The sequence below is a fragment of the Cheilinus undulatus genome, linkage group 21, assembly GCF_018320785.1.
Source record: "Cheilinus undulatus linkage group 21, ASM1832078v1, whole genome shotgun sequence".
NCBI classification, from domain to species: Eukaryota; Metazoa; Chordata; class Actinopteri; order Labriformes; family Labridae; genus Cheilinus; species Cheilinus undulatus.
The window spans coordinates 37,420,929-37,444,782 of record NC_054885.1 but is presented as its reverse complement, the minus strand read 5'-3'; the positions used below and the strand labels follow the sequence as shown (position 1 = coordinate 37,444,782).

Here is a 23,854-nt window from a genome sequence, read left to right as displayed (position 1 = left end):
CAGTGTGTGTGGTGCTGTCCAAGTTGCTGAAATTTGCTTTCTTTCATTCCAGACTTCCTTAACAACAGTGTATTCTTGCTACGCTTTTTGTGGCTGAAAACAGTAGTTTTGACCCTATCTATTTAATTCCTTGTGAAAGACGCTGAATTGGCATTGTAAGTGGTATTGGTATTAAAGTTATATTTGTTACTGCTTGTTTCTGGATTGCATATATTGTGACGTATTAAAATGCATACTTCACATTAAAAAATTTCAGTACACAAAAAAAGGGTTTCAGAATTCTTTGGAGGTCTGTGTAAACTTTTGCCGTACACCAAAGAAGGATCACATCTTTCCTCACTGTTTAAATCCCTCCAGCCAATCTTGACCTCGTCTCCTTCTTTGATGTGAGCATTTATATGAAGGTTAAAGATGGTGTAAGAACAAACTTCCTCACTCTAAATCCTCTGAACAACCTGAAGTTTGTGGAAAGTAAATCGATAGTGTTTCTGTAGAAACTAATGCCTCGACTAATTGCAGTTTATAAATTAGTGACAGGTCAGTGCTTAGCCTGGACCGAATGATGCTTCAAGTATAAAAGATGTCAAAGGCTCTCTGACTTCCTTTGCTGGTTCAGAACAGAGCGTCCTTGGATCAGAAGCTTCTGAACATGTCTTAAATGTGAAGGATGAATTATTTGGTTATTACCAGCAGCTGCTCTAAAGACTGATACTGATGGGCAAAACAATAATTATTCTACTCTCAATATTCACGTCTTCTTTAACTAGGAAGTTAAACTGCCTGCAGACAGAAGTCCTAATAAATCAAATGTGACAGTGCACAGTCTGTCTTGACTTTTTAGAAAATATTTGGTCCTTTTAGAATAAAGTCTGCTGTCTATGCCTGCAGCATTTTCTATAAAAATTATTGAATGACAACACTAGTCGAATACTTAAACAGGCACTTACATGGGAAGTTAACTGAGTATATTTCAGTGCTGTCAATAACTTTGAAATATGAATCCAATCAATTTTTGGCTTTCCAATTAATAAATTTCAATAAATCTCATATATTGATAATTTGAGAAGGAAGAGAAACTGAGGTCAATATTTTGGAGTATCTATAAGAATAACTTAACCCCCAGATCCTGTTTTAGTCAGTTTTGAATATCTATATTTGAGTATTTTTTGGGTTTACTTTACATATTGTTAATTTAGCTCAGTTGGTAGAGCAGGCCGATACATACAGGGGTTATAATCCTTGGTGCTCTGGTTGTCATCCTGGTAGTGTTTGGTCCATGTTATCCCCCACTATCTTTACTCAAATTTCTTGTCTGTCTTCCAATCTAATAAAAAGGGGAATAACAAATGTGATGTAAGCCAACGGTGTAGTGATTCTTGGAAAAATGTATTTACTTTTGATTTATCCCCCATATTTTTGAATTGACCTATCCAGCAGAAGATAACCACTATATGTTATAAATAAAGACATCTATGATCATGTTGAATGTTGCATTCACTCACAATGGCTTTTAGAATTGACACTTTGTCCTTTGACTTCTCTGCTTCAAGGGATAAGAAATATGGATAAAAATAAAAATAAGCAGCCAAAGAAGAGCAGATTTTTACCATCACTACTGGCCCAAAGACTCTTGGCTGAGACAGCTACATAACTATGCATTTGAGTGAACTATTCCATATTCCTTAGCAGTGTTTAGGGCAAGGTGTTGCAAAGCAATGCACTTATTAGTTTGTTGCTTTTGCCATCCTAGGATGGGGGATTTAGAGGTATGTATACCCTAACAAGACTGAAAAACAAGACAAGTGGATTAGTGCAGCATCAGCAGTACTGTGAGCTGAGCCAGAAGGCAACACTTTTGATTGACCAGTTGATCTACCTCCCAACCCTCACCAATGGTTATGAGGTCTCGGTAATGATCAAAAGAATGATACAAGCAGCCAAAATGAGTTTACTCCAGAGGAGTGTCTCAGCCTTAGAGATAGGGGGAAGAGTTCAGACATCTGGAGAGCCTCGCTTTTGGAGGTTTTCCAGGCACATCCTGTCTGGGAATGCCTCAGGATTCCATAGAAGAATTTGCAGATATGGATGTCAGACGGATGGATGGACGGACGGATGGACGGACGGACGGACAGACGGATGGACATCAGATGGATGACGGGTGGATGATGGACGGATGGACGGACAGATGGATGGCAGATGGATGGATGCATGGATGGGTGGATGGATTGATGACGGATGGATGGATGGATGGATGGATGGATGATGGATGGATGGATGGATGATGGATGGATTGATGGATGGATGGTGTCTGTTAGAGACAGATAAAGAGCAGGGGAAAGAGGAGGCAGCGTCTCCTGGTCTTTAAAAGTTACCTTGACATCCTGACCTGTGGACTTACTTTAGTTCTCATTGGTGCATGTGCGTTAAATGCTGTCTGAGCAGTATTTCTAACACAGCCTGGAAAGGGGTCCTGTTAGTAGTTATCATTACAAAATTAGACAAAAATGACAAGTCTATTCTGAATAGTTTGTGTGCTGTGATCACAGATATAAATATGGGCAGGTGGACACTGGTCAACTCCAGGTGTGATTTCAGTCCATCAGCTCTTTTTAAATACAGGCCGACTTGAAAGTATGTAGAGTTAGATGCATTTCAGCAAAAACTCAGCAGTTTGATAATAATATAAAAAAGAAATAAATTCCAAAATTGGCTCTTCAGGATTTAGGAAGTAAACCAAAAAAATCCAAACATTTGAACAGATTATTTTAATCCTTAAAGTGCACAGCTAGCTTTTGCAGAACTTCAGAATAATTAACAAAAAGCCATTATGCATCCTGCAGAGCCTGCAGGTCTGTTTTACAGGAAGTGTGAGGAAAGCGTGACTCACTGAGGGATCTTTATGAATATTCTGCCTTTTTCATTGATCATCAGTATGTTTGAGCATTAACCATTTGCCCATGAGCCACGCCGTCTTTGAGGTCTCCCCTTCAGTAATGATTACTTATGAGCACATTAGCAGACCAAGAGGACTCATTACAATATCAAGGAGACCAGCAGATCACATGGCCTTTTAGTGCCTTTGAGCAGAGGATCTGTCTTTGTAAGGCAGCTATATGCGGCATGAGCGTCATGTTACCAATTCATGGGTCACAATTATGTCGAGCTCAGATGAGTCCCCCTCAAACGGGTCAGTTTCCCTCTCAAGAGCTTCAGTCTGTGATGGACGTCGGCTGCATCAGTGCACACAAACCCCAGCATGCATTTTGCATAAAGAAGAGCCTGATTCACAGAGAATGAATGGCATACAACTGCCCACGAGACCACAACGGTTCTGATGTAAGACTGCCTGTGGAGGTCTCTTATTTCCTCTGATGGAGAGAGAGGGAAGGAGGCTCATGGTGGAGCTCAGGCTCACCTGAAGGAGATCAAAGCGAGGTTCACAAGGCTGACAGATGGAGGAATTTCATTTCTTCAGGGTGCTCTAATATTTGAATAAGGGATAATTTCAAGATGGTGTTATAGTCTGAGAAAGGTCTTAGATAAGTAAGAGAGTAAAGGAGGGTTTTTGGAGCTCTTTGTGTTGCCCTTATGTTGCATAAAAAGAGTTTATTAGAATGTCTCTTGGAATTTAAAGTTCCTGTAAAGCAATGAAAGTTATGTTTTTAAGAAAGTTACATAACAGAAGACTGCTGTCAACCACTCGGCCAAATTTAGTGATGAATATGTTCTCGAGGTTCATAAAATAAGCCTCAAAAGTATAAAGAGTTGAAGCATTAAAATCTGCTCTAAAATGCTGCAGGCATATCTGTAGGCCCCGCCCACGTCCGGCTCACTCGGCTTCTGTCTGTTGCTCTCACCAGTACAGGTAGGCTAGCTGTTAGCTGCCTTAGCTTTAAGACTGCATTCTGTTTAGTGGAGTTGTGACCCAGCTATTTTGCATGGTTATTTTACACGCTCCTGTGTGGGTTTCCCTGTGGGGATGTATCCTGACGACAATGCCAAATTTGGCCATTCTTTGGGTAGAATTCCTCAGGTGGCATCGTTGTGCTTTCAGAATGATGATATAGTTGGTTAAATTTAAGGTTAATGTCATGTGATAATCAGTGAAGGTATTAAACCTCACCCTGGAGTTGCCACCATGGGTGTAGCACAGGGTCAGGGTGGGGGGGACTGATTACCCGGGCCCACAGAAGCCTGCAATGAAAAGTGTGTTTCTTTTTTTTTTTTCTTATTAACTAGTGTCAATATTTAATCAAAAGCAACTAAATGAATCAGTCAACAGACTGAAATTGATATCAAATAGAGTAAAATACAATGGGGGGGTGCTCCTCCCTTAAAGATGTCCAAACGTCCAAAATAATGCGAGTCAGTGTAATTTAACCATAGTAAAATTACTGCTCATAAATGGGGAAATTATGGTTTAAAAAAACATTCAAATGCATAGATATTTGTAAAAATGACAACATTTGTTGCTTGGGTAGCCGGTTAAGGGTGGCCGTGTGTAATATTATTTCTGGGGGGCCAAAATCCCTTTCTACGCCCCTGGCTGCCTCACAACCTATAATAATGTGCCACGTCATCACAAAGCCAATAATAATGTGCTATGTGATTGGAAGTCACAGGCCTCAGACAGACCCATCAGCCAGGACACCTGGTACCTATGAAAGCACTGATTTGATAAAGTTTTACTCGTGATTCTGTTATGCTAACAGGTAAGCATCAAGTAGAGAGGTGGAAAAGCTCGTAAATAACTAAAGCAAAGCAAAATATTTTTGTCTGTTAAGGTTAGAACAACAGTATCAGCCTCTGCCATAATGTTCGAACCTCGGACCTCGGACAGTTTTGGCTGCTGTTTTCTGAGCTTTAAAAAAAGTTTTCAAACTTTGTACAGATTCAACAAAAACATTCTTTTTCTTTTGCACATCAATATTTTAGAAAACCACGAAATAGCTCCATAGAGGTCAGTTCTAAGTCTTAAGTTTCAGTTTGGTTTCCAGTCATGACTCAACACCGTGTCTGGAAGCACAAAGAGAGTCACATTTTAGTCATTTCTATCCTTTCTAGTTTTAATGCATAAAAAGTCCTCACATTTTAGTCTTTACTTTTAGTCCATGCTTTTATTCTCTTGCCTAAATCTGGTACCAAATCATGGTAGTGTGTTCTCTGCACTCTGCCAAACCTGGTGTCCCTGCTTTCTACAGCTGAGGGGCAGAATTACTACGGATGCATTGTTTTTTGACAGATTTACCCACAGTGGAGAAATATCATGGATTTTGAATGTCCAAGAAAAACTACATTACATTTTAATCTAGTTTTAGTCATCTTGACGAAAACTAAAGTTAGTTTTTGTCAGTTTTAGGCATCACAGATCTATTTTTGTTAGTCTTAGTCTAGTTTTTGTGATGAAAAAAAGGCTGTCGACAAACATTTTTATTAAAAGTTTTAGTCGATGTAATTAACACTGATGCACCATGTTGCTGCTGCAGGCAAAGCTTAACCTCCTCCACCCCAGCCTCTTCCTTTATATGCTATAAGAAGCAACAAGCCTCTGATAAACCAGAAAAGAAGGCACAGTTAATAAGATAAAACATACGTAATTGTAACATTGAAATCTGTTGTGACTCACGATGGAATAGAAGAACCAAACATACTAAAAGGATTAAAACTTTTATAATGTTGGAATTTTAAGGACTTTGGTGTGCACATAAGGAACCCAAATGTGTCATCGAGTCCCCCTTTGGGCCTGTCCCACAGAAAATAGATGTGAAAGTGAAGAACACCTTCCCTCACATGAAGGAAAACCTAAACCTAAATCAGCTTTATTACATCCATGGTATGTTTAGAGACACATATTTTGCTGCACAGGGACTTTAACGCCTTTCCTTTCATGTTTATTTGATTCATCTTTTTAAAAAAAAGCCTGGTCAAAGAACGGACACATAGCAGATTTCAAATGAACTCTGCAATATTCATCCGGAGTTGATTTGTTGATGCAGTCTGTGTTTGTAGCTCTTCATATGTACACTGACTCAACTCGAAATGAGAAGATATCAGAGTTAAGCTGCGTGATGCAAATGTGCACAAATGTACTGCAAACACACGTGACTCTGAAACCAAGGAAATGAGAATAAGATGAGCAGGGAAAGATAAAAGAAGAGGAAAAATGATGGGGAGGGAAAGATGGAACGGGTGGATGAGACGGGTAATTATTGCACAGATACACAGGGAGGGACAGAGAGTTAGTGAGAGGCACAAAAGAAAGACGGGGAGTGAAGGACAAGCTTGAAACTTCTCTCTGAAAGACCGATAAAAGAGATGGAGAGAAGACGGAGACGGATGATAGCCCTTGGAGAGAGAGAGGAGGAGGAGAAGTGAGAGACTGCTAGTTAGCAGTTTTCTTGAAAAGGCAGAGCGTGAGAGGGAGACATATGAAGGAGGAGAACGGAGATAGTTAGCACAGTGGCAGAGTGAACTTTTGCCCAGTGCCTGTCACTGCAGAGGACAGGAGAGTGTTTGTGTGTGTGGTCATGTGTGTATCCTAGCCTCCTCTTGACAGTCAGGAGGAACATGAAGTCTCTAATTGCTCTGGTGACTACAACTTCAGACCTTCTTCAGTGTGAGCGGGGGAGCGACAGGGAGTGGGAGGGAGGGCAGAAGAACACAGCCGTCAGGACAAAAAAAGACTAAAGGTCTCAGTAAGAGAGAAAGAGGGACTAAATGAAGTTATAAAAAGAGCAGCGGCACACAAACAACACTTCATTACAGAGGGGTTCTAGAAATAGGCCTCACTTATGTCCAACATATCAGTGCATCACATAAAAAGAACTGTGAGGAACTCAAATATGGTTTAAATTAATGCCTATATGGTTAAAAATGCATTATGAGCATTAGGACTGGCAGCATTGACATTTCATGGCTCATTTATGCTTTACGCTTAAAACCAGTATGGATGTAAATAAAGCTTTCTGCTGATATTTTGCAGTAATTTCCTCCTCTATTCTCTTAAAGGCTGCAGATAAGAACCAAACATTGCAACAGCTTGTTTGCAATCATGTCAGTTTGGGGACAGGAAGTGGGGGACAGCCATAAGGGACGAATGGGAATGGAGGAAAGTTAGTACTGAACAGCTCTAAATGGATTTGTACACTGCAGTTTTTACCACAGTTTAACCAGTTTTCCTGGTCTTCAGGTGATCAGTTTCTCAAATCACACAGTCCTGCAGACCTGCTGGCCTGTTGAAGCCTGTTCAATGAAACTACCTGTAATGTTAGCCGCAGTAGCTTGCTCTCAGTTGAGTACCAGTTTCCTTTCTTCCATCCTTTGTCGTTATCTAATTCACATTTAAAAAGCCAAACTACATCACAGATGGCCTTGCGGTCTAAGGCGCGACCCATGTGGCCCGGGTTCAAATCCGGCCTGTGGTCCTTTGCTGAATGTCTCTCCCCACTCTTGTCCCGTTTCTGACTCTATCCACTGTCCTCCTCCGTGGAATAAAGGCATGAAAAGCCCAAAAATAAATCATTAAAAAAAAAAGATCCTATATGAACAGCCCTTTAGGGGCCAAACAACCAGCTCTACTGAGCTGAGCCCAATGATCTCGATCTCTTAAAAGAGACATTGCTGGTCACAATGAATTATTGTAGACAGACGGGGGGGGGGGGCAGTGATGAGCAATAGAGCCAACACTGCAAGCCACAGCAGCAAAACACAACAAAGAAGAACAGTTTAAAGAAGAATAGCTGGAAGAATGTCAGCATGGCATCATCAACTCTATCACTCCTCTTCCTCTTCACCATTCAACTTCTATACATTCATGACAAAAATCAAATATGACTTTCTATCAGGAGGTCGTGAGGTGTTTTGGATGTATTCTTGATTGTAGTCCACTCTGAACACTACATGTGTTCCCTCCCAGAGGCTGGAGCTTATCAGACCTGTCCCTGGGTGAGAGGTGGGTAATCTGGACTGGTAGCCCGTGGATCACAGAGCTGACGTACAGAGACAAACAGGCACACTCACACTCACACCTATGGGCAATTTAGAGTCACCAATTGAAATTTACTCTATGGATGGAGTACTTGGAGAGAACCCATGCATGCACAGGGAGAGTGGTACAAAGAGAGGCACTGACTGAGACCAAACAGGAACCTACAAACCCCTGAGCAAGCGTGCAGCCCCCCTGCAACAGTCAGGTCAGGCTATAATCATGGTGAAACAGTAGACCGAGGCTTTAGTCATGGTTTCAGACCACGCTGGATTAGCCTTGAAGAACTGTATCATAAAATGCATCACTTTGACTTCATTTGCTTCACTAACTAGCACTCTATTGTGCAAAATGTTCAGTGAGGGCTTGAAAATGTGGTTTTCAAAAAGCAAAATGATATCCTTTTGAACAAGCCATTAAGTGTGATTGACTATTGAAATTAATTGTGATTAAATACTGGATCATTTGAGAGTCCTTTTACAAATTTCAACAGCAGATTTAAATGCAGTTAATTAAAATAAACTATCAAAATTAAAATCATCAAATTATTTATTTGATTTTTCAATGCATTTCCAGGTGTGCCAGTTTTTGTGCACTAAGGTAAAAGAGATGCGTGTTTCATGGTTCTTCAGGTGCATGGAGGGTTCTTTTTTCGATCAGAGGGGAAGCCTTGCTTCACACCTGGCTGATTTAGTGATTTATCCACACACCTTGACCTGGAGGAGAGAGGATATATCCATAACGTACACTTTCAACATTGACCCCCGCCATTCTCTGACTTCTGTCCACTGACCCTTCCTCTCTCCTGGGCGTATTCTCGTATTGCTCTGTCAGCTCTAGATCGAGAGGGAAATGGGAAACGAGAGGAGAGGAGGCGGGGGGAGGAAACAAAGAGAGCTGAGCTTTAGAATCAGAAAGAAAAAGACATGAGGAGAGAGAGAGGTGAAAGAGAGACAAGTGACCACCAGGGAGACGCTGAAATGGCCTCGCTTTGTCACTGTCTCACACAAATACACACATAAAAACACACAAACACAGAGTTCTCTCTCCCTCTCATATTTACCCATAATCCCAGCTGTCAGATATATGTTACACGTATATGGATCACACTTGGTCTAAATCCTCGGCTGGTGTTTTTCCACTCTGATGTGCTGCGTGGGCGGCAGCTGTCAGGGAAGATGCTAAACCCCTTCCTTCCTCTGGCCAATGATAAAAGCTCAGCCCTTGTGTGTCGCCGTGAGACCACCCAGATGTTTGGACATTAGTTGACTGCTGCTATCTGCAGCTCCAATGAGCCTTGGAGCTTAGGTCATTAAAGAGCAGCTTTAGACTCACTAATGCACACAGTCAAAGTAGCTGAGTTGGTGAGTTTCTTCACAAACTCTGGCAGGTCATTGAATCCTCGCCTGAGTCTGCGACATAATGAAACAAGCTAAAGTCAGCTCAGAGAGGGGCGTTTGATGGGAGGCGAGGGGTAAATGAGAAGACAGGGGGATTTAAATGCAGCATAAAGGAGGAGGGTAGAGGTAAACGGAGAAACTGTCATTGTTGCTGAATGAGACAAAGCCTGTCAAGTGTAGTTCATGTGGGAAACCTGCTGGGGATTGTGTTGCTGTCTCTATTCCAGAGGCTTCCACAGGCAGGGCAAACCACTGGAGATAAGGGAAATCCCATCACATGTTTTATTCTGTTGGTTGGAGAATATTCCTGCTGTCCCATGACTGTGTGGGGGATAGGTATTTTTAGGGTGTTTCTACACTAACCTGTGTGGTTTGGTTTAAAGTCTGTTTACTAATGTATGTGGTTTGTGATGCTGGTGGAGGGGTTGCACGGCAGTGTGGGGGTTAGGTCTGTTGCTTCACTGCAAGAAGGTGGTTCAGGGCCTTCCTGTGCAGAGTTTGCATGTTCTCCCTTGTGCATGCAGGTACTCTGGCTTCCTCCCACTGGCCAAAGACGTGCTTCCTCGGTTAATCTGTAACTCTAAAATGCCCGTAGATGTGAGTGTGAATGTGCCTGTTTGTCCCTGTGACTGACTGGTGACCAGCGACCTGGAGCAATAGGCTCCAGCATTAAATCCAACACTGATATTTTTTATCCATTTTTGATCCACAATTTTTTATCCCACAATGCTTTGTGACACACTATGACTACCTGTGCTGCATCAAACTGCATGTCTGAACACTTAGATCCTGGAGGAGATGGCCTGATTAGCTCATAAAGGAGAGAAATAGACACAGAGAGCCCGTGATGTGGCCCTCAGTGTCTCTGCAGACAGGAGCTGCTTTGAATTATGGCACAAAAAAAGCCAAAGATGGGCCTGGACTTTTAGTAAATATTAAGGCTGTCAAAATTAACACATTAATGCAAATTAATCCATCATCATGATTAATCTGATAAATGAATTTTAACGCAATTAACCCATCTTCAGTGGAGATTGACTCGAAATGCCGCCACGCATGTGCAAATGGGCTGTTGATCCGGTAGTGACCAACCAGCTCATTATGGAAGACGCTAAACAGCACATCGGCCCTCTCGATGGGAAATTTGCGTACAAAAACAAGACAAGACGGTACAGTCGACCGACATAACATCTTATGCACATTCTGCAGGAAGGAGTTTTCTTTTCACCGAAGCACTTCCAGCTTAAAATACCACATTAACCCAAAACACACATTCATCAGGGATTCTGCTAACACTTTGGCTAACGCATCGCCAAGCTTGCAAAATGAAACACGATTAATATAGATTAAAAATGAATGTTATTTAATCATGATTAATCGAAATAAATCCACAGCAACCCTATTATTAATCTTATTAAAATTTTTAATCGTTTGACAGCACTAGTAAAAATGTAAATATTCTGAAGATTTTTGCAAAAGATAGAAAGTTTCATTTATTACTGTTTACAACACACAAAAATCTTTGAGTTTTAATTTAGCTAATTTTTTTTTTTTGTCTTTATAGTGCCATAACTTTTATTAAATTCCAGTGACATTACTGCAGCCCATATTCTTAAAGCCCATGTTGTCCTGAAATAAAGGATGTTCGGAACTTGACTGTGCACCCCAGGGTTGATGTTTGACAAGCTTTATCAACAAACGGCATTTGGGAAAGGGCAGAGCCTTTGAAAAAAACACTCAGAGGGTGATTGGATGAATGTTCTGTCTGTCACATCTTTATGGGCCAATCAGAGCAACAAAACATGTGACGTAGCCACGACCAAGGAGTAAACACCATAGAGAACTGCATAACGCGACTGTCGGCTACAGACATGTCAGTACATGACTTTTGTTGTTTTTGAAAAAAAAAAAAAACTCACTGCTGTTCTTTGTTCTCCCTTTAACAAAGAAATTCCACCAAGTTCTGGTAAAACTGACGCTTTAGCAGCATCCACGCTAATCTCTTCCGCCATAATTGCACCGGCCTCTTGTCGCTGCTTGCTTATGTCACGACTAACAAAAGTACTGCCCCTCATCGCTGATTGGTCCTGTCACTTTCTAACTGTGCCCAAATGGTTCAGACGGGAGCTTTGCAAGATGGATTCACCAGTGAGGAACATGGAAACAGACGTATCCATCTGCTCTACAAGGTTAGGGCTCAGAGGGTTAAAATGTAATAGTAGAATTGAAAGCTGTGATAACGGTTGCTAGCTACACATAGAAGCTAACTGATTATGAGACCTTTTATGTTGCAGGAAGGCAACAGCACCAAACCGCTATGTCTTCTTCTTTTCACACTGAATCTGTAATGGTGTTATATTGATGAGCCAGTGTGTGATTTTTAGTGTTGCATTCTGGAGTTAAAGGCTTTATGTGTAAATAGACAGCACAGCTGCCACAAACCCAATACTCTCAGACACAGCAGCGCTCACCTCTCTGCTCTGACATTTTACTCTGACACCTCTAAAACATCTGCAACCCAGCATTAAGCCTCTTTGGCGTCAACATTAATGTGAGGCGTAAATGTCCCGCCTTGAACTGGCAGTGTATGGGGGGCTAAGGAGGAGCTGTGACTGACTTTTTGAGACGTAGAAGATGCAGAGTGAATTAATGGATAAATAGTAGTAGCAGTTTTATTGACTGACAGAAAGTACCGGAGCATAAGATCAGAGAGAAAACTGCCACTCAGCGCCCTCTCCTCCTTTTTTCTCACTACATCAGCCATATGAGACCAGGCAGGCTGATGAATCTGTGACCTCTTATTTGACCTTTGATTTCACAGAAAATAACCCATGGTTTGGTTCAGTACGCCGCCCCCTGCTCTGACATTTCTCGGACAAAGTGGCTGACATGTTACCTCCTGTTATTGCAAACGACTGTACTAAAGAGCGCTGATAACCTCAATTACAGCCGCCATTAGGGTGAGTTGTGTGTGTTTAAGAGTGTGTTAATTCGTTCTCCACATGCCAGGAGTTACATCACTCCTTGATTATATCTTTGGCAAACTCTCATGCGTTTCCTTCTTCCTTCAGCTCAGATCGCACACGTTACAGCCACGGCCGCAAAAATCCCGCGATTTATCAGAACTCACCAAACATCCTGCTGTCTTCGAATAATACCCGCCGTGTGATTTCTCTCACAAATGAGACTTGACAGCACAATTCTGTACAATTTAGTCAGTTGGCAGTGGAAGAAGAGAGAGAGTAAGAGAGAGCGTGAAAGACAGAGAGAGTGTGTCCTTTTGGCCCATCCTTTTGGCCATTTTCCCAGTCAAACGAGTGTGAGAGGAGTGGCGCGGCAGCCAGCGCCCTCAGAGAGCCCAGCACTGTTTAAATGATGTTATCACAATACATCTGATTCCTCTCCATCTGTTTCACTTACTCCCTCTCTCACGCTCTTCATCCTCTTTCATCATTATTTTCTCTCCGCGTGTCACAATTAACATTGAACCTGCAGCTCAGCGTCAGGAGGTCATTGGACCGCACGTGTGCAGGAAAATGAGGGAGACCCCGACTCTCCATCATATTAGCAACATGCACCACACTCACAACAGCACACAGTTCTGCCTAATACCCTCCTGGCCATGACCACACATCATTTAGTGCCTCAATAGGTTATTGATCAGAACATGCCTGCAGTTCTACACAGCATAATGCGGTCCTAAGGCTTCCACTCTGAAGTGATGTCATGGGTTCGACTTCACAGATTCTGATGCTTTCTGTCAGTTTATTCTGCTCTCGTGAGTTTTTTTTTATAATTTGCACCACTTTTAGGGGTGAGGGTCAAGTACCAGCTCTATAAGGACCTGCTTGGGTGTAACACAGCAGGTTAAAAGGGTACTGATTAACTAGGCCCACAGGGGGGAGGGGCCCTTGGGACGCCTGCAATGAAAAGTGTGTTTTATTTATTTTCCTAGTAATTAGTGCCATTATAAGTGTCATTATCATGCAGTCTTAACCTTTGCAAGGTTATGACAACATGACATTTCCTCTAGTATATCCTGGTTCTTTAATGAAGCCATCTTGTCTTCCACACGCTGCAGGTTTCCAGTGTCAGAGGATGCAAAGCAGCCCCAGAGCATGACCTAGCCACCGCCATGCTTCACTGTTGGCACAGTGTTCTTTTCAGTGCACACTTCATTCTTCTTCCTCCAGACATATCGTTGATCTATCATGCCAAAAAGTTCCAGTTTTGTTTCATCCTTCCACAGAACCCCTGAATCTCAGTAGCTTATCTGTATGACTTTGAGCATATTGAAGCTGACTTTTTTTGTGATTTGGGGTCAGTGGTGGTGTAAGTCTTAGAGTGCCGACATGGAAACCGTCTACGTTCAGTACGCGCCTTACTCACTGAAACCTCAGTCCCTGAAGTCACCAAGTTTTGCTGGAGGTCTTCTGCAGTCACAACCTGCCTTCTCAGATATCTGGTTGCAGTAAGCATCATTGAAGGAGAACGAAGCCTCAGCTATGGGTGGGGTTTAGTTTTACTCAAAGCTGTTAGCAATGGCTGCCTCTAGTGCAGTGATTACCTCAGATGTAGCATTAGCATAGCATCAGTTTTAGTAGAATTGGACCACATTTTGTATAAAATTAAAAATCAAAACAACACTGGAAGCTTTTCATGTTGTTAAAGATGTTTTTGCTCTTCTCCTGGTCAACTTCAACATGAATTTGTGAGAGTTATGAGAGAAAGGGTTAGTGTTAGTGGTTGTGTCCAACAGCTGCTAGTGGAGTGATTAGCTCAGACTTAGCCACAGCAGCAGTTTTGTCTGAACTGGACATCATGACTTTACTAAAACAACACTGTCTGCTTTGGCTTTAGTTTGCAGTGATTAGGCTATGGGTGAATCCAGTGGCTGCTGCTGCAGCAGTTGTTAGCTTAGCTGTAGCTGTAGGAAAGCAGCAGTTTTAATTGGCACTGGACAATTTGTTATTGAAACATGAGCGAAGAGTGCACTTTTGTGTTGTTAACACTAGGGACATCAGAAGTGGCCATCACTACCCTGCCACCCCTCTGAGTCCACTGGTGCTGTCCATGTCAATAAAACCAGTAACCCCCCTCTCTACCACAAATGTTGTCCTTTCATTCTTGCTTTGTCACAATACATACCCGCTTTTTTTTATGTGCAAACCGCCAACAAACATTCCTGATTCAATGATGAAGAGAGTAAAGAGGAGAGAGGTTTGTCTGCAGCTGTTTGTAATGCAAATGGAGATAGCGGGATGAGCAGACCTCAACATCTTGAGCCAATATTCTTCCTAAAAATACAGCCAGCGTGCAGATCGCATTAAACCCTGGCTGAGCTCCAATCTCAAAGTGAGCCAGATGACCTCCAAATGTGGGGGAGCTGCTCTGATAGCATTCTGATTCATTGTAATGCATGTTGTTTGCATTCGCTCTTTTCATTAACATGCTTTTCATCACATGCTTAATAAATTCAGATACAGATGGTCTGTTAGTATAGTAAAAGAGGTCAGCAGCATCAGTGTAAGTCTTTTAGGACCACCAAACATCTCTAAAACAGTCAAATAAATAAAATACTAATGATAAAGCAGTTGTAGGATGGAGACGTTTCTTTGGTAGGACATTAATTAGAGGACAGAGCTGCTGCTGACATCTAAATGTGCTGATTTTGCTTTCTTGTCTGATTAATGTGTGTCTCCCTCTCTTCATCGCTTGCCCAGTTTCCTCTCTCTCTCTTCCTGTCTTCTCCGTGTCTTTGAGTTACAGTTACCTCAGCCATCTGTAAGTCAAAGTCAGGCAGATGAAAGACGGAGTGATGGGAAAAAGCAGACAAAGTGAGCGTCAGCGAGAGAGACATCACTCAGAGAGCAGCTGGCAGGTTAACACCAGGGATGATACTGGTATTAAACGGGTGTAATTGCTGCTGATGCCACTCATATTAGGTATGGGAGTTTGAAGGCTGAGCTAATAACGGTCGAGGCTTGATGAAAGTTTAGTTTAATTCCAAATTGGTGATATAAATTAGCCTAAATACATATTACAACAAAACCTCCGCCTGTCCATTTAACAGCCCTCAGTCCCAAAAATGAAAACGGATCTCTTAATGTCAGGGCAGTGACGACCTAATTGGTGCTCTCAGTGTGTTCAGATAACATTTTAGAGTGAATAAAGCTCAGCTCTGCCTGGCTGTGTTTATGCTACACTTTTAAAACCCTCACTATCAAACCAACCAATGATGTGAGTTTGGATCAGGATCGCCAATAGATTCAGGCAATAACATCTCTATGGGTGCAGTCAGGGCTGGGAAATTTGGACCAAAACACAATTCTGATATTTATCAGCTGAATCATGATGTATACCAAGAAAAATATTGTCCTAATGCTAGAAATGTGATACTTGGTATGATTCTAGTAAAAAAAAAAAAGCAAGTTTGTTTGAAACCATGGCAACAAGACTAAGCCCTAGACACCCAATATAGGGTAACTTTTCATTTTTAGTCATCAAAAATTGAAGGAGAACTAGTAAAAACTGTAAAAATTGCACAAAAATCCTTGCCAACTTTATCTTATGTTGAGTTTTTCAAAATACTTTGAAAATCTTTAATTCAGGGGTTTGAAAAAGATAAAAAAAAAAAAAAATCTCCATTATTTTATGATCAGAAGAATCAAGAAGATCAGAATCTTTGTCTTTCATGATTTTTCACCCAAAAAAGAGAGGCTTTTCTAAATGCACAAATACATTGGCAACACATGGAACCGGAGAAGAGCAAGTTTTTCCAATCCTTGCAAACAGGGGTGTAGAGGGATTTTGGGCCCCCAGAAAGAATACTAAACAGCTCTCCTTTACTAGCTAGCCAAGTGTAACAGTGTAAAAAAGTTGACTTTTAATTATTGTTAAATTCCTGTTAAACTGGGACTTCAACTATAGTTTCACCGTTTTGTATTTTATTTTGAAAATCCACAGCGGAAGTTTGCCTTGCGCTAAATGTGGTGCACTTTAGCTATCTCTCAGTAGCAAACAATCTTATGCTGTGGGTGAGTTGCTTCTCTGTTTGCTCAGACATAAATTCTGCTTTATATGTAAATTTTGAGGATGTAAAGCGTAAAATCCATCAGTATTCTTGTTTACATGAATATCTAACAGAATGCTGGAAGAAACAGTAACTTTATTACTTTGCTAGTGACCCTAGTAATGTTAGCTAGCTGCCGCTGGCTCTAAAGAGTGAACGTGACCGATACGTCTTTTAACATGGAACTTTCCTTTGTAGTCTGGGCGGGAACAGACCTCTGAGCGACTTGCTGTTAATTCTTCACACTATGGTTGTGTGTGTGCTGTCCCATGTTTGCAGGTATGTTTAGTTTAAGCTGTTTATATTATATTTTACTGTATTTGCGGTTTAAAATGACAGAGTCAATGTGTTTCTTATACATGTTTGCTGTGGTATGTTTTCACCACTAGAGGGTGCTACTGGTTTAATTTTGGTTCTGCAATGCTAAAATGAGCTCTGGCCAGTGAACATTATGGTTTTAGGTCTGAAAACTGGTAATGTGATACAAGATACTGTGAAAATATTGTTACTTTAACAATTCTGCATATATTTTTGAATACATCCCCCTCTTACAGAATCTGCAAAGTATTTTATCTTTGTAAGAGATATTTTACATCATCAAAATAACTACAAAACTGGCGCACAGATGGGCTTGCGGTCTAAGGCGTGACCCATGTACGCGGGCGGCCCGGGTTGAAATCCAGCCTGTGGCCCTTTGCCGCGTGTCTCTCCCCACTCTCATCCCATTTCCTACTCTATCCACTGTCCTCTTCTGTCAAATAAAGGAACTAAAAAGTCCAAACATAAGTATTAAAAAATAAATAAAGATCTACAAAATGAATCCATGATCCCGGTCTTAAAGACTGACACCATTCAGACGGACTAAAGACCCCAACAACTGTCAAACTGACCCACACACAGCCAAAACATCTGCTCTAAAACCAATCAAGTGCTGTCTTTTCTGCAAAAACAGGACCTTAAGGAGATTAGTGGGCATCATTTTAGTTAAATCTAATTCCTGTTCAAAGACCAGACTGAGGTTTTAGACCGATCAGGTCCTGCTGACCCCAGATAACTGGGAGAAACTAAAGATGCTATTAAGCAAAGGTCAGGTCAGGAGGACAAGGTGAAGCTGTCTTAGTTTATTTGTTTAAAAAGACTTTCACATCCAGGGGCATCATCTACCATGTAAATGTGCCCTATCCTCACCTGCCCCTTTAAGTCCTTGGCATCTGCTGTCTCAGCACTCTGGCTGTGCTTTAGGTTCAGGTTGATACAGTTCTCAGTGGTAATGGTTAGAAAAGTCCTCCATGTCAAACCTAATTTTTGTTGCAGAAGTGTTGTTGCTGCCACTATAGTCATCTTCATGGCTAAATAACCTAGCTACACTTGTTTATCCCTGTACGTAAAGGCATGTTTTTTATTAGAAAGTAGATGAAACGCTGGGTTTAGTTACCTTTTAGGTACAGTTTAAGTTCAAGCTGACTGCTACACATTCACACATTAAAGTAACACTCTAATGCTTCATTTTACTGGCATGTTTGATTTTTGGATGATTGCATCTACAGCGTGTTCTGTAAATGAAGGCATACATGTCAGACTGGAGTATCAAAAACACTGATTTGCTACAGATATTTAAGCTGCTGAGCCACAGTGGATTTTTCTCCAGTTTTGTGCCTGTGTGCATGTGTGAACAGGTGTGTGATTTTGCCTCTGTATGTATCTGCTACAGTCTCCTCTGAGTCTGTGTGTGTGCTCGCCCATACCTGAGCTCATCAACCTACAGAGACGTGACCCCACAGTGTGCAGCCGCTGCCACTGCATGTTAATATCAGTGGAACCAGTTGAGCTGCAATGACTGACCTTGGTTAAGCTTTTAGCTAACCTGTGAGCTGACATAGTCTACATTATAATGCTGTCATCTCTGTTCCTGGTTGGCAGAGCATAGTGGGTTTATGTCTGTCATCTCTGCTCCAATTTGTTGTTGTGTTTGAATATTATTGTTATTTACTCAACAAAAGTAGTGATGAGTCTGCTTTTTCCTGTTGTTTACCTCAGTGGTTCTCAACCTTTTCAGACCCCAAAAATAAAGGTGCCAGTGAGTCGGGGACCCCCCCACCCCCACCCCTCCCAACACAGCCATGAACACAATCAAGAATAGTCATGTGCAGACAAGGCCGCCCATTAGGGGGGAGACATGGGAGAGCTTTCTGGGACCCAGCCAAACTGGGGGCCAGCAAAATCATGGTCCATTGTAAAGTTAAGCTGTGGTATTTTATATTTCACCTGAATAATAACCACTATTAGCAAAGAAACAAATTTTGTTTCATTTGTGTAGTAAGTAGCCCTCTCTAAATGTAAATCCTTTTGATTAAAAACAGAATTAAAATATGTTAAAAATACATAAAATGGGTTAATAATGGCAAAAAATTGTGGGAAAGGTGGTGAAATGGGATTTTTAAAGTAGCAGAAATAGGTTAGAAATGCCAAAAATGAAAGAAAAGTGGCAAAACATAACCAAAAAAATGGCAAAATGGGTTAAAGTGGTAAAAATGGGAATATTAAGTGGTAAAAGAGGATTCAAGAGTGGCTGAAATAGCATTTAAGTGGTAAAAATGAGTAGAAAATTTGTTTTTAATATGATGTAAAATTGATATAAACTGGCAAAAAGGGTTAGCTGAGACAGAAATAGGCAGAAACTGGCTAAAATGGGCATATCAAATTGTGAAATGTGGCTTAAAAAATTGGTAAAAGGGGTTAATGTTGGCAATAATGTGTCAACAGAGCCAAAAATAGGCAGAGTGGCAAGATTTGGTTTAGAAATGGCAAAAACAGGCAGAAAAAAGTGGTGGAAGGCGTTTAAATTGGACAAAAAATTGTTTTTAATTTGCAAACTTGTTAAAATTGGCAAAATTGGTGGGAAAAGGTGATAAGAATTGGTTAAAATTTGGCAACATTGGTGTCAGTAGCAACAGTGTAATTCAAAAATGTTCTTAGTTTTTTTTAAGGCATCTGGAGATCCCCTCTCAGTGTCTCGCGACCCCAAATGGGTCCTGACTCCAACGTTGGGAACCCCTGGTTTACCTAATGCACCCCGGAATAAGAAGACCAGAACCAACTGCTTCTTAAACTTTGCATCATGGTAAGACATGCAGCTTGTCCTTCTTCCGTCCCCTCACAAACCCTGACTTTGCCTCAGGGGAGGATTTAGCCCTCACACTGTCACAGACAGATGAAGCTGCATGAGAAGAAGCTATACAAAGAAAGCTTGAAATTGCTGCTATTTAGACAAATGGAATGATGACAGAAAGTTCTTTGTGTGCTCATCTTCAATTAAGAGTCACGGGGTTGTGAGTTTCAAAGGGCTTTTAGCAACTGCTGCTATTTTTGAAGTTGGGATATGAGATGAAAGAGGAACCCTGTTATTTTTCATTGAAAAGGCAAAGAAGGAAAGAAGGAGCACGCTTTTAAGCTCAAATTTCAGTCACATCTCACTGTTCCTTCATTTTTTAGACAGTCACAGAGCAGATAGGTCAGACATGACATCAGCAGGGTAATTACTAAAGATTTACATGTGCAGCATTCATGTATTCATGCACAGAGAGCAGTTTTCCTTCTTTGATAATTCATGCTTCGTAAATTGACAGCTGCATGCTCACAGTTGTGCACAGACAGACTCTTGTACTGATAAAAACTGAACATCACCCTTGGAGCCTTTGAGGTTTACCAGCCTTGAACAAGGGCACCTTGATGGCTTAGACAGGAAACATCCGGCACCCACCTTCGCCGCATTGAGCTCCACACCTGCTGCATGGACTGATGTAGAACCGCTCGCCCTGCAATTTTCTCTCTGCATAATGTTTGATAGGTAAAACCCATTGGGGAGAGTCCTGCTCGTCTTTTTATCATTTTGTTTTCGATAGATTTCTGGCACTGGGATTTGGCAGCTGTGCTCTCATTCTGCCCTTCAAGAGCGAGACGATTACGAGGCACATTAAAATGAGGAAATGGCCGTTTGACTCTTACAGTGATGATAATATAAAAGAGAATCAGGTCGATGCGGCGCAGAAGCTTGGAAGTGTAACAAAAGCTAGCTGTGAGAGTCGTAATTATGGCCAGTGCCATTTTGAAGATACATCAATAAATAATGTAAAGATAAAACCTCACCAATGTGAGGCTGGGAGAGGGAAAGTAAAAACAATTCAAGCTAATATGCATGGGAATTTGTAGTGTTTATTTGTAGATTGTGTGAAGTGTTAGATTGAGTTTGAGTGAGTGGGACGTTTGAAGTCCATCAGTGGCGGTCTCCATGATTAAATGCTGGTCAACCCAGAAAAGATAAAGAGATGAAGCTGAGGCAGAGGAACAGCAACAACACACTGGCCTGGCTGCTAACATGTCTATTTCTGCTGTAAAAATAGGAATTTTATCATCGGATGTTAATGTGAAGTTTGTTGCTTTTGCAGCCAGCCTCTTGTGAACACACGAGGAACTGCAGCTCTGCTGCTTACTTTTTCCCCCCATCAAAGCCAGTTTTTGCACCATTCCAATGATGCTATCCAAGTCTCTGTAGACCTCATGGAAGGTCTTCAAGTGAGCCTCGAACTTGGGTGACTCTTCAGGGTATTTTGAGGATAAATCCACACTGGTATATTGGATATTGAACATCTTTTTATCCATTATTAAGGATTTTTGATCGTTTCTGCCACTAGCTTTGCATGCTTACTGCCATATGGTCCATATTGTTTTCCCACAATGTTTTGTCAGGCTGCACAGCAGTTAGCACTGTTGCCTTACAGCAAGAAGGTTCCTGGTTCACTTTCCAGTCAGGGCTTTACTGTGTGGAGTTTGCATGTTCTCCTCGTGCATGCGTGGGTTCTCTTCGGGTGCTCTGGCTTCCTCCCACCACCAAAGACATCCTTGTTTGGTTAATTGGTGAGTCTTAATTGGCCGTAGTTATAAATGTGAGCATGTCTGGTTGTCTGAGCGACATGGCGACTAGTCCAGGGTGTAACCCTCTTGCCCAATGACATCTGGGATAGGCTCCTGCCTCCCACGACCGGCAGGCTGTTCCGTCATTGTGTCATGCTTTGCCAACCTGCGCAGTGAAAAGCTGTGCTGTAACTGTTTAAATTCTAGTGACATTACTGCAGCACACATATTCTTAAAGCCCAGATTTTCCTAAATGGTGATGCTTAGATCTTGACTGTGCACCTCAGGGTTGATATTTAACAGGCGTTTAAAGGAAGTCCAGAAGAGGCAAATTGTAAAAACATACTTTAGGACTTAAAGGGCCACAAAAATGCACAAAAATACTGGTGTTTTAGAATACTTGCACTTAATCTTGCCATAAACAGTTACTGTCCAGTGTTTCAGGACGGGTTTGGTAGTCAGCCCTGCATTGTTCTACCCATGGCTGATAAAGCAACTGGGTATTTGCAGTAGAAACATTTGGCTCTGAGTTTTTCCAAACTGTCTGTAGGACATTTCCATTAAAAATCACATTCAGCCAATTTTTCTTTAAGGTCATCTGATGGCTCCCTGTCAGAATGACTCTAGCACTACTGTAGTGAGCACAACAGTGGCTGGCCTTTGCAAAAGTTTAGTTTGAAAACCAGGGGTGGAGACACCAGATAAGGACAGGTGTTGTTATGATAGATGTCCCTGTGATCTCACAGGGAGAGCAGATTCTGGATAGACCATAAGACTGTGTGTTTTAGACATAAGTGGACCATAGACTAAAGGCTGGGTTGGCTTATTTCACATTTTGTAGGTCAGTAGATTCATTGGTAACTCAAATACACTATATTGCCAAAATTATTCACTCACCTGCCTTGATTTGCATATGAACTTAAGTGACATCCCATTCTTAATCCATAGGGTTTAATATGACGTCGGTCCACCCTTTGCAGCTATAACAACTTCAACTCTTCTGGAAAGTCTTTCCAAAAGGTTTAGGAATGTGTTTATGGGAATTTTTGACCATTCTTCCAGAAGCGCATTTGTGAGGTCACACGCTGATGTTGGACGAGAAGGCCTGGCTAACAATCTCCGCTCTAATTCATCCCAAAGGTGTTCTATCGGCTTGAGGTCAGGACTCTTTGCAGGCCAGTCAAGTTCATCCACACCAAACTCTCTCATCCATGTCTTTATGGACCTTGCTTTGTGCACTGGTGTACAGTCATGTTGGAACAGGAAGGGGCCATCCCCAAACCGTTCCCACAAAGTTGGGAGCATGGAATTGTCCAAAATCTCTTGGTATGCTGAAGCATTCAGAGTTCCTTTCACTGGAACTAAGGGGCCAAGCCCAGCTCCTGAAAAACAAGCCCACACCATAATCCCCCCTCCACCAAACTTTACACTTGGCACAGTGCAGTCAGCACCGTACTGTTCTCCTGGCACCTGCCAAACCCAGCCCCATCCAACAGATTGCCCGATGGAGAAACGTGATTCATGACTCCAGAGAACGTGTCTCCACTGCTCTAGAGTCCAGTGACAGCGTGCTTTACACCACTGCATCCGACGCTTTGCATTGCCCTTGGTAATGCAAAGTTTGGAGGCCTGTAGCGATAGTCTCTGCAGAAGGTTGGCAAACTCTGCGCACTGCGCGCCTCGGCTGACCCTCTGCTCCACCCCACTCCATCATTTTACGTGGCCTCCTACTTTGTGGCTGAGTTGCTGTCATTCCCAATCGCTTCCACTTTGTTGTAATACCACTGACAGTTGACTGTGGAATATTTAGGAGTGAGGAAATTCTGGACTTGTTGCACAGATGGCATCCTATCACAGTACCACACTGGAATTCACCGAGCTCACAAATGTTTGTAGAAACAGTCTGCATGCCTAGGTGCTTGATTTTATACACCTGTGGCCATGGAAGTGATTGGAACACCTGATTTCAATTATTTGGATGGTTGAGTAAATACTTTTGGCAATATAGTGTATATAATGATGCATCTCAAAAAATTAGACCATCATGTTTTTTTTAATCCTGTATGTGCAAAAAATACTAAAAGTGTGTTTTTCAGAATGTGTTGCCACAGGAGAGATGAAGGGACAGATCTGAACTTTGTTTTTTTTTTTGCTAGGTCATGCTAACAGCCTCTAGTTGAGACTACAGCTTGGCTCGTCCTTCTGCTTCATCTGCTTCCTCAGTGTCCTGTCTGACCTAACCAAGCGTGAGGAGGTGGAAGTGCAGAGGGGACACAGGGACAATAACCAGCTTCTTTAAGCTGCTTTATACTCGGCTGAGCAGAGATTAAACATGAGGTATGCCAAAATAAAGACAGCTATAACAGAGAAAGATTTATGCTTAAATGAAATTGTTATTGCGTGCACTGTTTGAGCAGTTTAATGTAAGTGCAGATGTGTGAAAATGTGTGTCAGGTAGTAATTAATAAAGACAGGAGCACTAGCTCT

General features: G+C 41.7%; 1 long non-coding RNA gene across 1 annotated transcript; it reads left to right on the top strand.

Moving 5' to 3' along the window:
* Positions 1–16,655: 16,655 nt before the first annotated feature.
* Positions 16,656–23,613, top strand: LOC121503696. The gene is made up of 3 exons (XR_005991381.1): positions 16,656–16,735; positions 19,433–19,577; positions 23,524–23,613. It is a non-coding gene; the product is annotated as an uncharacterized LOC121503696 (long non-coding RNA).
* The last annotated feature ends 241 nt before the right edge of the window (positions 23,614–23,854 follow it).